This window comes from Narcine bancroftii, chromosome 3, assembly GCF_036971445.1.
Source record: "Narcine bancroftii isolate sNarBan1 chromosome 3, sNarBan1.hap1, whole genome shotgun sequence".
NCBI classification, from domain to species: Eukaryota; Metazoa; Chordata; class Chondrichthyes; order Torpediniformes; family Narcinidae; genus Narcine; species Narcine bancroftii.
Genome location: NC_091471.1, coordinates 1,688,931 through 1,704,005, shown reverse-complemented (window position 1 = coordinate 1,704,005; position 15,075 = coordinate 1,688,931). Strand labels below are relative to the sequence as shown.

The following is a 15,075-nucleotide window of genomic DNA, read 5'->3' as shown; positions in this document are numbered from 1 at the left end:
GCAGATGGAGTTCAATCTAGATAAGTGTGAGGAGATATATTTTGGAAGGTCTAACCTGTTGGGCATAAGCCATCACTCAAAATACCCGAACACCCCATGCCCAAGGCAGAAGAATTGTTCCAAGCACTAAATGGAGGGCAAAAATTCACAAAACTAGATTTCTCACAAGCCTATCAACAGATAAAATTGGACAAAAAAAAAATCAAGGGAATATGACAATCAATACCCATCTGAGACTATTCACCTATACACGCATTCCTTACGGAATTTCAGTAGCCTCAGCGATTTTTCAAGCAACAATGGACAAATTACTACGTGGACTCTCCGTTGGGTGATACCCTAGATGATATCATCATCACGGGCCAAAACAACAATGAACACTTACAAAACCTTGAAAAGGTCTTAACCAGACTACAATTACAAAAGAGCAAATGTATCTTCATGCAGAGTGGACTGGGAGCACAGGCTCATTGATGAAACAGTTGAGGAACAGTGGAAGATTTTCAAAGAAATATTTTGTAATGCTCAACAAAAATATATTCCGGTCAGGAAAAGGGGAAGCAAGGGAGAGAAAAATCAACTGTGGTTAACAAAGGAAATAAAGGAGAGTATAAAATTGAAGGCACAAGTGTACAAAGCTGCAAAGAGCAGTGGGAAACTGGAAGATTGGGATAACTTTAAAAGACAACAAGGGGTTACAAAATGGGTAATAAGAAATGGGAAAAAGGATTATGAAAGTAAATTGGCACAAAATATAAAAACAGAAAGCAAAAAATTTTATAAATATACAAAACAGAAGAGGGTGGCCAGAATTAACATAGGACCCTTGGAGGATGAGAAAGGAAAACTGGCAGCAAAAAATTAGGAAATGGCCGAGGCATTGAACAAATATTTTGTGTCAGTCTTCACGGTGGAAGACATGTCCAGCATGCCCAAGTGCGGAGTTAAGGATGTGAATGTTGGAGAGGGCCTTGATAAAATAGTTGTTACAAAGGAAGTAGTGATGAAGAAACTAATGGGACTAAAGCCAGACAAATCACCTGGTCCTGATAATATGCATCCAAGGGTTCTGAAGGAAATGGCAGAAGTTATAGTTGATGCATTGGTGGTCTTAGACCAAAGTTCCTTGGATTCTGGGCAGGTCCCGGCAGACTGGAAGACAGCAAATGTCACGCCACTTTTTAAGAAGGGATGCAGGCAGAAGACTGGAAATTATCGGCCAATTAGCTTGACGTCTGTAGTTGGAAAAATGCTTGAAGCCGTCATTAAAGATGAAATAGTGAAACTTTTGGAACGTAAGGGTTGAATCAGGCAGACACAGCATGGTTTTAGAAAGGGAAGATCTTGTTTGACAAACTTGTTAGGATTCTTTGAGGATATAATGGGTGCGGTGGATAGAGGGGAACAGGTTGATGTTGTTTATTTGGATTTCCAGAAAGCGTTTGATAAGGTGCCACACAAGAGACTTATCAGTAAGTTACAGGAAAGTAGAGTCCGGGGAAGTCTATTGGCCTGGATTGAAAATTGGTTGTCTGACAGGAGGCAGAGAGTCGGGATAAATGGGAGTTTTTCAGGTTGGCAGAGAGTGGTAAGGGTGCCGCAGGGGTCGGTGTTAGGCCCACAACTGTTCATCATTTACACTGATGACTTGGAGGAGGGGACAAAATGTGGTGTAGCCAAATTTGCGGATGACACCGAATTGAGTGGAAGAGCAAATTGTAATGAGGATGTGGAGAGTCTGCAGAGGGATAGAGTTAAGCTGGATGAGTGGGCAAAGGTCTGGCAGATGGAGTACAATGTTAGTAAGTGTGAGGTTATCCACTTTGGCAAGAAAAATAAAAGAGCTGAATATTATTTAAAGGGTGAAAAACGACAGCATGCTGTTGTGCAGAGGGACTTGGGAGGGCTTGTGCATGAATCGCAAAAGGTTAGGTTGCAGGTTCAGCAGGTTATTAAGAAGGCAAATAGAATGTTGGCCTTCATCGCTAGAGGAATTGAATTCAGGAGTAGGGAGGTCATGTTGCAACTGTACAAGGTACTGGTGAGACCGCACCTGGAGTACTGTGTCCAGTTCTGGTCTCCATATTTGAGGAAGGGTATACTGGCTTTGGAGACGGTCCAGAGGAGGTTTACTAGGTTGATCCCTGGGATGAAGGGGTTGACTTATGATGAAAGATTAAATCGTCTAGGATTGTATTTGCTCGAGTTCTGAAGAATGAGAGGAGATCTTATAGAAACATATAGGATTATGAAGGGTATGGATAGGATAGATGTAGGAAGGTTTTTTGAGCTGGCCGGGGAAACTAAAACGAGAGGACACAGTCTCAAGATTCGGGGGAGTAGATTTAGGACAGAGATGAGGAAAAATAGTTTTTCCCAGAGAGTAGTGAATGTTTGGAATTCTCTAACCAGGGAAGTGGTTGAGGCTGCCTCATTAAACATATTTAAAATTTGGTTAGATTAATTTTTACATGATAGAGGAATTAGGGGATATGGGGAGAAGGCAGGTAGGTGGAGTTAGGTCATAAATTAGATCAGCCATGATCATATTGAATGGCGGAGCAGGCTCGATGGGCCATTTTTGGCCTACTCCTGTTCCTACTTCCTATGTTCCTATGTTTCTGATGTAGTTGAAAGTAGTTTGAGCTTCGACTGTCAGTGGAAAAGAAGTGGTTTTTAGGAGGGGATCGACCTTGTCGGCATATTGAGGGATCCATTGGTGTAATATGAGAAGAAGCCCAGGAACCTCCTCAAAGCCTTCATGGTGCTCAGGATGGGGAGTTCCTTCCTGTTGGGGTCTGGACCACTGATGTCATTCTCCACCACGTAACCCAAGATGGCTAGGCGTTTAGCTCTGAACACGCACTTGCTGGTGTTGTATGTGAGATTCTGGGCTTTAGCTGTGTGGAGAAAGTTCTGGAGGTTGGCATCATGGTCCTTCAGAATGTGGCCACAAATGGTAACATTGTCAAGGTACGGGAAGGTGGCCTTCAACTTAAATTCGTTTTCCATTTGGTCCATCTGTCTTTGAAAGATTGAGACCCCATTCCTGATACCAAATGGGACCCTCCAGAACTGATGGAGTCTCCCGTTAGCCTTAAAAGTGGTGTAGGGATGTCCTCGGAATGGATTGGCAACTGATGGTAAGCAGCTTTAAGGTCAATGGTCGAATAGACCTTGTACTGCGCAATTTTGTTCACCATGTCCGAAATGCAAGGAAAGAGGTATGCGTCCAGGAGTGTGAAGCAATTAATAGTTTGGCTATAGTCAATTACTAGCCTGGACTTTTCTTCCCCTTTTATGATAACCACTTGTGCTCTCCATGGGCTAGTCCTGTGCGTATCAAGCAGTGGTTGTGTCTCAGCCTTGATGAATGCCCACTCCTTTGCGTTGTAGCGCCTGCTTTTTGTAGCAATTGGTCTGCAATTGGCGCTCAGATTGGGGAACAAAGGAGGTGGATCAATATTTAGTGTGGAGAGACAGAAAATGGCATCAGAATTTTGGGACCTTCCGTTCCAAACCGTAATGGGAAGGAGAGGACCAGAATACTCCAGGGTCACGTTTTTAAAGTGACACAAGAAGTCAAGACCCAGCAAATCCAGAGCACATAAATTCTTAAGTACATACAGTTTGAACTTACAGAATTCCCCCTGCTGTAAAGATAAATGAACCATACAATGTTCTTGAATATTTACACACTGCATCAGGGACACTAAATAAATATGATAATTAGCAAGATACACTTTGAGATTGAGATTTTGGACTGTCTCTACATCTATGAAGCTCTCATTTGAGCCAGAGTCAATTAAGCATTTCAGTTTATGCACGTTAACCCCACCTTTATCGTGGAATTGTTCAATTAGTTTGGTATCTCCTGGTCCAACACCATCGCTGTCAAGACTCTGGAGACGCTGTTATTCCTCTCGCTGGAATCGCTCCCCCTGTTCGGATCCTCGTGCAGACAAGATGGCGAGGGCCACAAGGTGCAGCAAAATGGCGCCCTCCTCCTTCTTCTTCCACTGTTGTAGATGGCACAGAATTTGAATCCCAGCAAGATGGCCATGCTCCTTCCTTGCCGGATGAAGATGGTGCCGGTTTCAAAATGTAGCAGGATGGCCACTGGGTTTTCCCGCATCACTGCTCTTGCATGCGACCCCGCAGAAAGGCCATAGCATACAACACTGGCACCGGGAGGCCAGAGGTGTGGGTTTCAGGCTCACCTCAGTCGGCCCGTCTGGGGTCGTACATGTGTTGGACCTCTCAGCGCTCACCCTCGTCCTGCAAACTTTCACCCAGTGCCTCTTCTTACCACAACCGGAGCAGATGGAATCTTTAACTGGAGTTCAAGTTCTTGGGTGCTGTTGCCAACCACAAAAGAAGCATCCGTTAGTGCCCGAGCCCGCTACTGTCAGCCAATACAATGTGTGGTGTTTCTCCGGGACCCAGGTCCTCATGAAGAAGGCCGCTGCCTCCCTCCAAATTGTCAGCCCCCAGTTGGACCATCTCCAGTGACTTGGCCAGTAATACGTTGTCAGGCAGTGCCACACTGCCTTTCTCCAGCAACCGCTGCCGAATGTATTTGAACCGCACCCCAGCGACCAGAGTGTCCCAGATCTGCTCATCCACCTGTTCTCAGGCCAAGCCATCCTCATACCCACAGTTCCTCACGAGTGCTTGTAGGGTGGGGTCATAGTCCTCAATGGACTCACCAGGCAGCTACTTCCATTGTGAGAGTTGATGCCTCGCTAGGTCAACATTTTGGGGCCTCATGTAGTGGGTTTTCAACTTCTAATGAGCTCACCTGTTGAGTTGACGTCTTGCGTGACCGATAGGTACATTTGGAAGCACTCCAGCCAGTTCACAAACTCTTCCGGGGCCTCCAGGGACAAGGTTGATGAGGAGCATCATGGCCTTCAACAGAGCTTCCACCCTGTTCTTTATTGAATAAAATTGTAGCTCGACAGAGAGAACACAAAACCAGAGAGAGTACAACATGCTTTTATTCAATAAGAATGGCACACATGGTTTGTGGTGGACTGAACTGGTGTTTTGGTGGGGGTCCAGGGTTTATATTGGGATATGTGGGGGAGGAGCCAGTCCTTAGAGCATCGCACCAGTTGCGAATTCCCAGTTCACTACACACTCAACATCTCCTCACTTGGAAGGAAACCACAACATTGACTGCACTTCCTTAGAAGACTGAAGTGGGCAAGGTGATTATATCAACCTTCGATAGGAGCTCCATCGAAAGTGTCCTGCTATGGTTGCTGCAGAGAAATGGAACGGAGATCAATCCACAGGAAAAAAGAGTGGCAGAGAGAATCACTAGATGTGATCTAACATAACAATTACAGCACGGAAACAGGCCATTAGGCCCTTCTAGTCCGCACCGAACCAAACACCCCTCTCTTGTCCCACCTCCCTGCACAATGCCCATAACACTCCATCTTCTTCTTCATTGTCTGAAGAGGGCTTACAAAGTTATTTATTCGATTTATTTCTATATGTTTAATATTTGTCCTGCATAAGTATTGTTTGTCTGTATGTGTGTTCTGTCTGGTTGTGTTTTTGTGTGATTTGCAGCGAGGACTAGGAAACGCGGTTCGATCGGGTTGTACTTGTATAATCGGATGGCAATGAACCTGACTTGAGAATCCTATTCCAAGAGAGCTGCAGCACCTGTTCACCTCCCCTGAGTGACCCAGTCCACGCTGCCCTGGGCTACCCTGTCCACCCATCCTGAGTAACCCTGTCCACGCTGCCCTGGGCTATCCCCTCCACCTACCCTGGGCTAACCCGACTACCTACTCTGAGTTACCACGACCACCTACCTTGAACTACCCCATCCACCTACCCTGGGCTACCCCATCCACCTACCCTGGGCTACCCCGTCCACCTACCCTGGACTACCCCGTCCACCTACCCTGGACTACCCCGTCCACATACCATGAATTACCCTGTCCACCTATCCTGAGTTACCCTGACCACCTACCCTGAGTTACCCTGTCCACCTACCCTGAGTTACCCTGACCACCTACCCTGAGTTACCCTGTCCCCTACCCTGAGTTACCCTGACCACATACCCTGTGTTACCCTGTCCCCTACCCTGAGTTACCCTGTCCCCTACCCTGAGTTACCCTGTCCCCTACCCTGAGTTACCCTGTCCCCTACCCTGAGTTACCCTGACCCCTACCCTGAGTTACCCTGACCCCTACCCTGTTACCCTGTCCCCTACCCTGAGTTACCCTGACCACATACCCTGTGTTACCCTGTCCCCTACCCTGTGTTACCCTGTCCCCTACCCTGTGTTACCCTGTCCCCTACCCTGAGTTACCCTGACCACATACCTTGAGTTACCCTGTCCCCTACCCTGAGTTACCCTGACCACATACCCTGTGTTACCCTGTCCCCTACCCTGAGTTACCCTGTCCCCTACCCTGAGTTACCCTGTCCCCTACCCTGAGTTACCCTGTCCCCTACCCTGAGTTACCCTGACCCCTACCCTGAGTTACCCTGTCCCCTACCCTGTGTTACCCTGTCCCCTACCCTGAGTTACCCTGTCCCCTACCCTGAGTTACCCTGACCCCTACCCTGAGTTACCCTGACCCCTACCCTGAGTTACCCTGTCCCCTACCCTGAGTTACCCTGTCCCCTACCCTGAGTTACCCTGACCCCTACCCTGAGTTACCCTGTCCCCTACCCTGAGTTACCCTGTCCCCTACCCTGAGTTACCCTGACCCCTACCCTGAGTTACCCTGACCCCTACCCTGAGTTACCCTGACCCCTACCCTGAGTTACCCTGTCCCCTACCCTGAGTTACCCTGTCCCCTACACTGAGTTACCCTGTCCCCTACCCTGAGTTACCCTGTCCCCTACCCTGAGTTACCCTGACCCCTACCCTGAGTTACCCTGTCCCCTACCCTGTGTTACCCTGTCCCCTACCCTGAGTTACCCTGTCCCCTACCCTGAGTTACCCTGTCCCCTACCCTGAGTTACCCTGTCCCCTACCCTGAGTTACCCTGACCCCTACCCTGAGTTACCCTGACCCCTACCCTGAGTTACCCTGTCCCCTACCCTGTTACCCTGACCCCTACCCTGAGTTACCCTGTCCCCTACCCTGAGTTACCCTGTCCCCTACCCTGAGTTACCCTGACCCCTACCCTGAGTTACCCTGTCCCCTACCCTGAGTTACCCTGACCCCTACCCTGAGTTACCCTGTCCCCTACCCTGAGTTACCCTGTCCCCTACCCTGAGTTACCCTGACCCCTACCCTGAGTTACCCTGTCCCCTACCCTGTGTTACCCTGTCCCCTACCCTGAGTTACCCTGTCCCCTACCCTGAGTTACCCTGACCCCTACCCTGAGTTACCCTGACCCCTACCCTGAGTTACCCTGTCCCCTACCCTGAGTTACCCTGTCCCCTACCCTGAGTTACCCTGTCCCCTACCCTGTGTTACCCTGTCCCCTACCCTGAGTTACCCTGTCCCCTACCCTGAGTTACCCTGTCCCCTACCCTGAGTTACCCTGACCCCTACCCTGAGTTACCCTGACCCCTACCCTGAGTTACCCTGTCCCCTACCCTGAGTTACCCTGACCCCTACCCTGAGTTACCCTGTCCCCTACCCTGAGTTACCCTGTCCCCTACCCTGAGTTACCCTGTCCCCTACCCTGAGTTACCCTGACCCCTACCCTGAGTTACCCTGTCCCCTACCCTGAGTTACCCTGTCCCCTACCCTGAGTTACCCTGTCCCCTACCCTGAGTTACCCTGTCCCCTACCCTGTGTTACCCTGTCCCCTACCCTGAGTTACCCTGTCCCCTACCCTGAGTTACCCTGTCCCCTACCCTGAGTTACCCTGACCCCTACCCTGAGTTACCCTGTCCCCTACCCTGAGTTACCCTGTCCCCTACCCTGAGTTACCCTGTCCCCTACCCTGAGTTACCCTGACCCCTACCCTGAGTTACCCTGTCCCCTACCCTGAGTTACCCTGTCCCCTACCCTGTGTTACCCTGTCCCCTACCCTGAGTTACCCTGTCCCCTACCCTGAGTTACCCTGACCCCTACCCTGAGTTACCCTGTCCCCTACCCTGAGTTACCCTGTCCCCTACCCTGAGTTACCCTGTCCCCTACCCTGAGTTACCCTGACCCCTACCCTGAGTTACCCTGTCCCCTACCCTGAGTTACCCTGTCCCCTACCCTGAGTTACCCTGACCCCTACCCTGAGTTACCCTGTCCCCTACCCTGAGTTACCCTGTCCCCTACCCTGTGTTACCCTGTCCCCTACCCTGAGTTACCCTGTCCCCTACCCTGAGTTACCCTGACCCCTACCCTGAGTTACCCTGTCCCCTACCCTGAGTTACCCTGTCCCCTACCCTGAGTTACCCTGTCCCCTACCCTGTGTTACCCTGTCCCCTACCCTGAGTTACCCTGTCCCCTACCCTGAGTTACCCTGTCCCCTACCCTGAGTTACCCTGACCCCTACCCTGAGTTACCCTGTCCCCTACCCTGAGTTACCCTGTCCCCTACCCTGAGTTACCCTGTCCCCTACCCTGAGTTACCCTGTCCCCTACCCTGAGTTACCCTGTCCCCTACCCTGAGTTACCCTGACCCCTACCCTGAGTTACCCTGTCCCCTACCCTGAGTTACCCTGTCCCCTACCCTGAGTTACCCTGTCCCCTACCCTGAGTTACCCTGTCCCCTACCCTGAGTTACCCTGTCCCCTACCCTGAGTTACCCTGTCCCCTACCCTGAGTTACCCTGTCCCCTACCCTGAGTTACCCTGACCCCTACCCTGAGTTACCCTGTCCCCTACCCTGAGTTACCCTGTCCCCTACCCTGAGTTACCCTGTCCCTACCCTGAGTTACCCTGACCCCTACCCTGAGTTACCCTGTCCCCTACCCTGAGTTACCCTGTCCCCTACCCTGTGTTACCCTGTCCCCTACCCTGAGTTACCCTGTCCCCTACCCTGAGTTACCCTGTCCCCTACCCTGAGTTACCCTGACCCCTACCCTGAGTTACCCTGTCCCCTACCCTGAGTTACCCTGACCCCTACCCTGAGTTACCCTGTCCCCTACCCTGAGTTACCCTGTCCCCTACCCTGAGTTACCCTGTCCCCTACCCTGAGTTATCCTGACCCCTACCCTGAGTTACCCTGTCCCCTACCCTGTGTTACCCTGTCCCCTACCCTGAGTTACCCTGTCCCCTACCCTGAGTTACCCTGTCCCCTACCCTGAGTTACCCTGACCCCTACCCTGAGTTACCCTGTCCCCTACCCTGAGTTACCCTGTCCCCTACCCTGAGTTACCCTGTCCCCTACCCTGAGTTACCCTGTCCCCTACCCTGAGTTACCCTGTCCCCTACCCTGAGTTACCCTGTCCCCTACCCTGAGTTACCCTGTCCCCTACCCTGAGTTACCCTGTCCCCTACCCTGAGTTACCCTGTCCCCTACCCTGTGTTACCCTGTCCCCTACCCTGAGTTACCCTGTCCCCTACCCTGAGTTACCCTGTCCCCTACCCTGAGTTACCCTGTCCCCTACCCTGAGTTACCCTGTCCCCTACCCTGAGTTACCCTGTCCCCTACCCTGAGTTACCCTGTCCCCTACCCTGTGTTACCCTGTCCCCTACCCTGTTACCCTGTCCCCTACCCTGAGTTACCCTGTCCCCTACCCTGAGTTACCCTGTCCCCTACCCTGTGTTACCCTGTCCCCTACCCTGTGTTACCCTGTCCCCTACCCTGTTACCCTGTCCCCTACCCTGAGTTACCCTGTCCCCTACCCTGAGTTACCCTGTCCCCTACCCTGAGTTACCCTGACCCCTACCCTGAGTTACCCTGTCCCCTACCCTGAGTTACCCTGACCCCTACCCTGAGTTACCCTGTCCCCTACCCTGAGTTACCCTGACCCCTACCCTGAGTTACCCTGTCCCCTACCCTGAGTTACCCTGTCCCCTACCCTGAGTTACCCTGTCCCCTACCCTGAGTTACCCTGTCCCCTACCCTGAGTTACCCTGACCCCTACCCTGAGTTACCCTGTCCCCTACCCTGAGTTACCCTGTCCCCTACCCTGAGTTACCCTGACCCCTACCCTGAGTTACCCTGTCCCCTACCCTGAGTTACCCTGACCCCTACCCTGAGTTACCCTGTCCCCTACCCTGAGTTACCCTGTCCCCTACCCTGAGTTACCCTGACCCCTACCCTGAGTTACCCTGTCCCCTACCCTGAGTTACCCTGACCCCTACCCTGAGTTACCCTGTCCCCTACCCTGAGTTACCCTGTCCCCTACCCTGAGTTACCCTGACCCCTACCCTGAGTTACCCTGTCCCCTACCCTGAGTTACCCTGTCCCCTACCCTGAGTTACCCTGACCCCTACCCTGAGTTACCCTGTCCCCTACCCTGAGTTACCCTGTCCCCTACCCTGAGTTACCCTGACCCCTACCCTGAGTTACCCTGTCCCCTACCCTGAGTTACCCTGACCCCTACCCTGAGTTACCCTGTCCCCTACCCTGAGTTACCCTGTCCCCTACCCTGAGTTACCCTGACCCCTACCCTGAGTTACCCTGTCCCCTACCCTGAGTTACCCTGTCCCCTACCCTGAGTTACCCTGTCCCCTACCCTGAGTTACCCTGACCCCTACCCTGAGTTACCCTGTCCCCTACCCTGAGTTACCCTGTCCCCTACCCTGAGTTACCCTGACCCCTACCCTGAGTTACCCTGTCCCCTACCCTGAGTTACCCTGACCCCTACCCTGAGTTACCCTGTCCCCTACCCTGAGTTACCCTGTCCCCTACCCTGAGTTACCCTGACCCCTACCCTGAGTTACCCTGTCCCCTACCCTGTGTTACCCTGTCCCCTACCCTGTTACCCTGTCCCCTACCCTGAGTTACCCTGACCCCTACCCTGAGTTACCCTGACCCCTACCCTGAGTTACCCTGTCCCCTACCCTGTGTTACCCTGTCCCCTACCCTGTTACCCTGTCCCCTACCCTGAGTTACCCTGACCCCTACCCTGAGTTACCCTGACCCCTACCCTGAGTTACCCTGACCCCTACCCTGAGTTACCCTGTCGTGTAGCCCAGGGTAGGTGGGATTGGTGGACTCATCCTGCGAGCAACACTATAAATGGAGGCAGCACGTCCTCCTCGGCTATTCCTCCGATGCTGCTCGGCCCGTTGACCCCCAATAAGGCTGCCTGCAGCCTCGCCATTGCTCGTAGTTGGCGTCAGGTTTTCCTGCATTCTGGCCGCCGGCCACAGCCGCCCCGACGGCGCTGCGCTCGGAGTCCGCGGCCGCTTGATGGCGCTGTGAGGAGTTGTCGAGGCGGCCACGTGGCGGCGCTGCGCTCGGAGTCCGCGGCCTCGCTGTGGTGTCTTGTCAGCGCTGCTGCACAGCGCAGGGCCACTGGCCGGCTTGTGATTGGTGGAACTGACACTACGTGGACCTGCCCGTCGCTCGAACCTGTCGGTCAGTCGGGGAGAGGGGCAGCCCGGGGTGGTGGGGGGGGTCAGTTGTGGTGGTGGGGGGGGGGTCAGCCCGGGGGGGTGGGCGGGGGGTCAGCCCGGGGGGGTGGGCGGGGGGTCAGCCCGGGGGGGTGGGCGGGGGGTCAGCCCGGGGGGGTGGGCGGGGGGTCAGCCCGGGGGGGTGGGGGGGGGTCAGCCCGGGGGCGGTGCGGAAGTCCCGTTTTCTCCTTCAGAGCCACTCCGGTCAGTGCATTTTATGTTCACTTTATTTTGTACTTTGCAAGTCGGTTCCAGCTTTAAAGTTCGGCGCTGTATTTGCAAAGCATTTGCTGGACAAATGAGAGGGTTTGAACCTGACCTACGACAGGGATTGATATTGTTTGCTTGACATGGAATGGGACAGTACAGGAACAGGTTCTCAATGCACGGTGTCTACTCACCTTCCCTCTTCTGTTGGTTGGAAGATAAATGAGCATGAAAACACTCGTCTCCAGGGTTGAGGACATTTGCATTCCTGATGGTTTTTTTTGTCCATTTGACTCATACCCTCTAAATCTCTCCTATCCACATAGGTGTCCAATGTCTATCACTTACAATGTCCACGTCTCTCCAACTTCTTTCAATAACATGTTCCATATAACCACCACACTTAGTGTGGAAAAGCTTCCTTTAAATCTGTCTTCTTTCACCTTTAATCTGTGTCCTCTAGTTTTCGACTTAGAGAAAAAGACTATAAGTATTTATGCCCCTTCATCATATTAAAAACCTCTAAAAATACTGAGGAGATATGTCTCCTAATTTGTGAGCTGGTCCTATTACTTCATGTTGACAGTCCCAACTATTCGTGTCTGAGGACCACAGCGCAGAAAGTAGCACTTCAGTCAATGAGTCTGTGCCAAACAATTTTTCCATCCAGTCACATTAACTTGCACCTGGTCCATCATCTCCATATGCCTCCCATCCATGTACCGGTCTAAATTTCTCCTAAATGTCAAAATTGAACCCACATTCACCACTTCAGCTGGCAGCTCATTCCACACTCTCGCCTAATATTCCCCATAAACTTTTCACCCTTAAGCCATGTCCTGTAGTTCTTGTCTCAACCAACCTCCTTAGTAAAAACTTGTTTGCATTTATTCTGTCTAAAGCCCTCATATTTTTGAACAACTTCATAAAATCTCCCCACATTTTTAACACTCCAGGGAATAAAGACTTAACCTTTCAACCTTTCTCAATAACACAGCGCTTCAAGTCCTGGTACCTTCCTTGTAAATCTCTGCCCTCTTTCAATCTTCTTGATTTCTTTCCTGTAGTTAGGTGACTAAAACTGCAACCAATACTCCAAATTTGGACTTACCAATGGTCTTATACAAGTTTACCATAACACCCCAACTCCAATAATTTATGAGGGCCAACTTGCCAAAAGCTCTCTTTATAACTGTATCCACCTGTGACTCCACTTTCAGGGAATTATGTATGTGTAGCCAAGATCCCTACCGTTCAACATGCAAGTCTTCACCAAGTGCAACAAGCTCACACTTGCCTGCATTAAATACCATCTGCCATTTTCCTATCCATTTTTTCCATCTGATCCAAATCCCACTGCAAAAATCCTCATTGTCCACTAAATCCCCAATCTTTGTGTCATCTGTTAATCTGCTTATCTGTTCACCAGTGAGCTTGACATCTGTAGTAGGTAAAATATTGGAAGGTGTTCTAAGAGATTGGATCTAATTCAGAAGAAGAGAGAGGTTTATTGCAGGTAAAGGCAACGTGGACCAAATGAGGTACTTGAGTATTAAAAAAGGCAATAAAAACCTCAAGGAAGTTGGGAAGGGTAAAAGAAGATGTGAAGTTGCGTTGGCAGACTATGTGAGGGAAACTCCTGAGGGTTTCTACAGGTATATTAAGGATAGTAAGGGGCAAAATTGGTCCCCTCGAAGATAAGAGTGGTCACCCCTTGGTCACAGGCTGTCAGACACGAGACTTGACAAGCATAAGAGTACAAAAAGAGCGTAAAAGAGAAATTAAAACTACAATAATCACAAAAAACAAGCAATAAAGCGAGCAACCAACGAGAATAGTGTGGCCCAACCCCCCAAATGTACCAGCTAACCATGAAAAAGGATTCCAACCAAGGCTCACATTATCCTTGTTGGCCACAATACCCAGACACTGGAGCTCACGAACAGATTTTGAAACATGCTGAACAATAACATGTTTATATAAGCTGCACTTGAGGCGGGTGACCAAGGACTTCCTTGATGTAATGCATCGGACCATGTCTCCCACGGGCAACTCACTAGCAACGTCCTTGTCAATACAAATCCAATTGTTGGCACCAAAGCAGCTGTTAAGCCAGATCACCATGAGCGTAAAACGGAGAACCTGGAACAAAGAAGCCTGACACATGTCACTCACGATACCGTAAGCGTTCAGTGTTTAAACAGACTAAATCATCCTGTCCCTCAATAGCTACCCATCGAGTGTTACCCTGGGCAGGTGTCACTATTTCCCCTTTTACAGGAGGGCCACTACCTGGTGGTGCCACCCATACCTTTTGTCCGGCATTCTCTAGTTCAGGAGTGGGGGGCAATGACTGTTTTTCCTCTGGAATAGGCTGTAGTTCAGAGGCATGAAGAAGTCGGTGGAAAGGTGTACCACCTTTTAAAGGGCGATGATTTAAATTGTCGACTGCCTGCTGCAGCACATGACACCACCCCTTCAGGGTTCCCAGTGGTGTTAACAAACGAATTTGTTCCTTCAGTAAGCCATTCATTCGTTCAACTAACCCAGCAGCCTGTGGGTAATAAGGAATATGGTGAACCCACAAGATGCCGTTGTCATTTGCCCAATCACAGATTGCTTTCCCGGAGAAGTGCGAGCCATTATCAGACTGAATCTCCTCTGGAACATCATAACGAGAAATTAAATGATTTAGTCCTTGGATAGTACTAGCTTGGTCAGCCGTCTTGGTGGGAAAGGCAAAAACCAGGCCCGAAAAGGTGTCAACCATTACTAGGACGTAACGTTTACCCATACAGTCTGGCATGGGGCCTATGTAATCAATTTGCCAAACCATAGCTGGGCGAGCACCCCGTTTTATTCAGCCATGAGGACCAGGAGGAACGACATGGGACTTCACAAGTTGACATTCTGGGCATGTACGCACGACCATGCGGACATCATCCTGATGGACGGGTAAAGCATGTGTTCGGGCCCACATAGCTGATCCCTTCTCCCCCAAATGACCACTCTGTTCATGTGCCCATCGAGCCAGGGGGACGGTATCAGCACGGCTGATGGTGGCAAGCTGATCTGCAACTGCATTATGTTGTGCCATGTTAGTCGCCATATTAGTATGGGCATCGACGTGATACACAGTTATCTCACGGTGGTGGGAAGCATCCCACAACAGCTGCCACAGCTCTTTGCCCCACACTGGGCAGTCATGTATCATTCAGTCATTCTTTTGCCAATCAGGCATCCATACCACAAGTCCATTAGCCACAGCCCAGGAATCAGTAAACAGGGGAAGAGGGTGATCATGGGGATCTAGTGGTAAAGTGACTGCCTTCAACTCAGCATACTGACTGGAGCCACCATCCCCCTCCTCTGATAC

At 50.9% G+C, this 15,075-nt stretch overlaps 1 protein-coding gene across 7 annotated transcripts in view; it reads left to right on the top strand.

Annotated features, from left to right (window-relative positions):
* mogs (mannosyl-oligosaccharide glucosidase) overlaps window positions 1-15,075 on the top strand; it is a 125,464-nt gene that overhangs the window by 79,992 nt on the left and 30,397 nt on the right. The window contains exon 1 of one of the 7 annotated variants that reach the window (XM_069923353.1): window positions 11,385-11,457. The exons of the other annotated variants lie outside the window; for them this stretch is intronic. The gene's annotated coding sequence lies outside the window, so the exon portion shown is untranslated. Of the gene's footprint in view, window positions 1-11,384; window positions 11,458-15,075 lie in introns of those variants that run through there. 7 annotated transcript variants of the gene reach the window in all.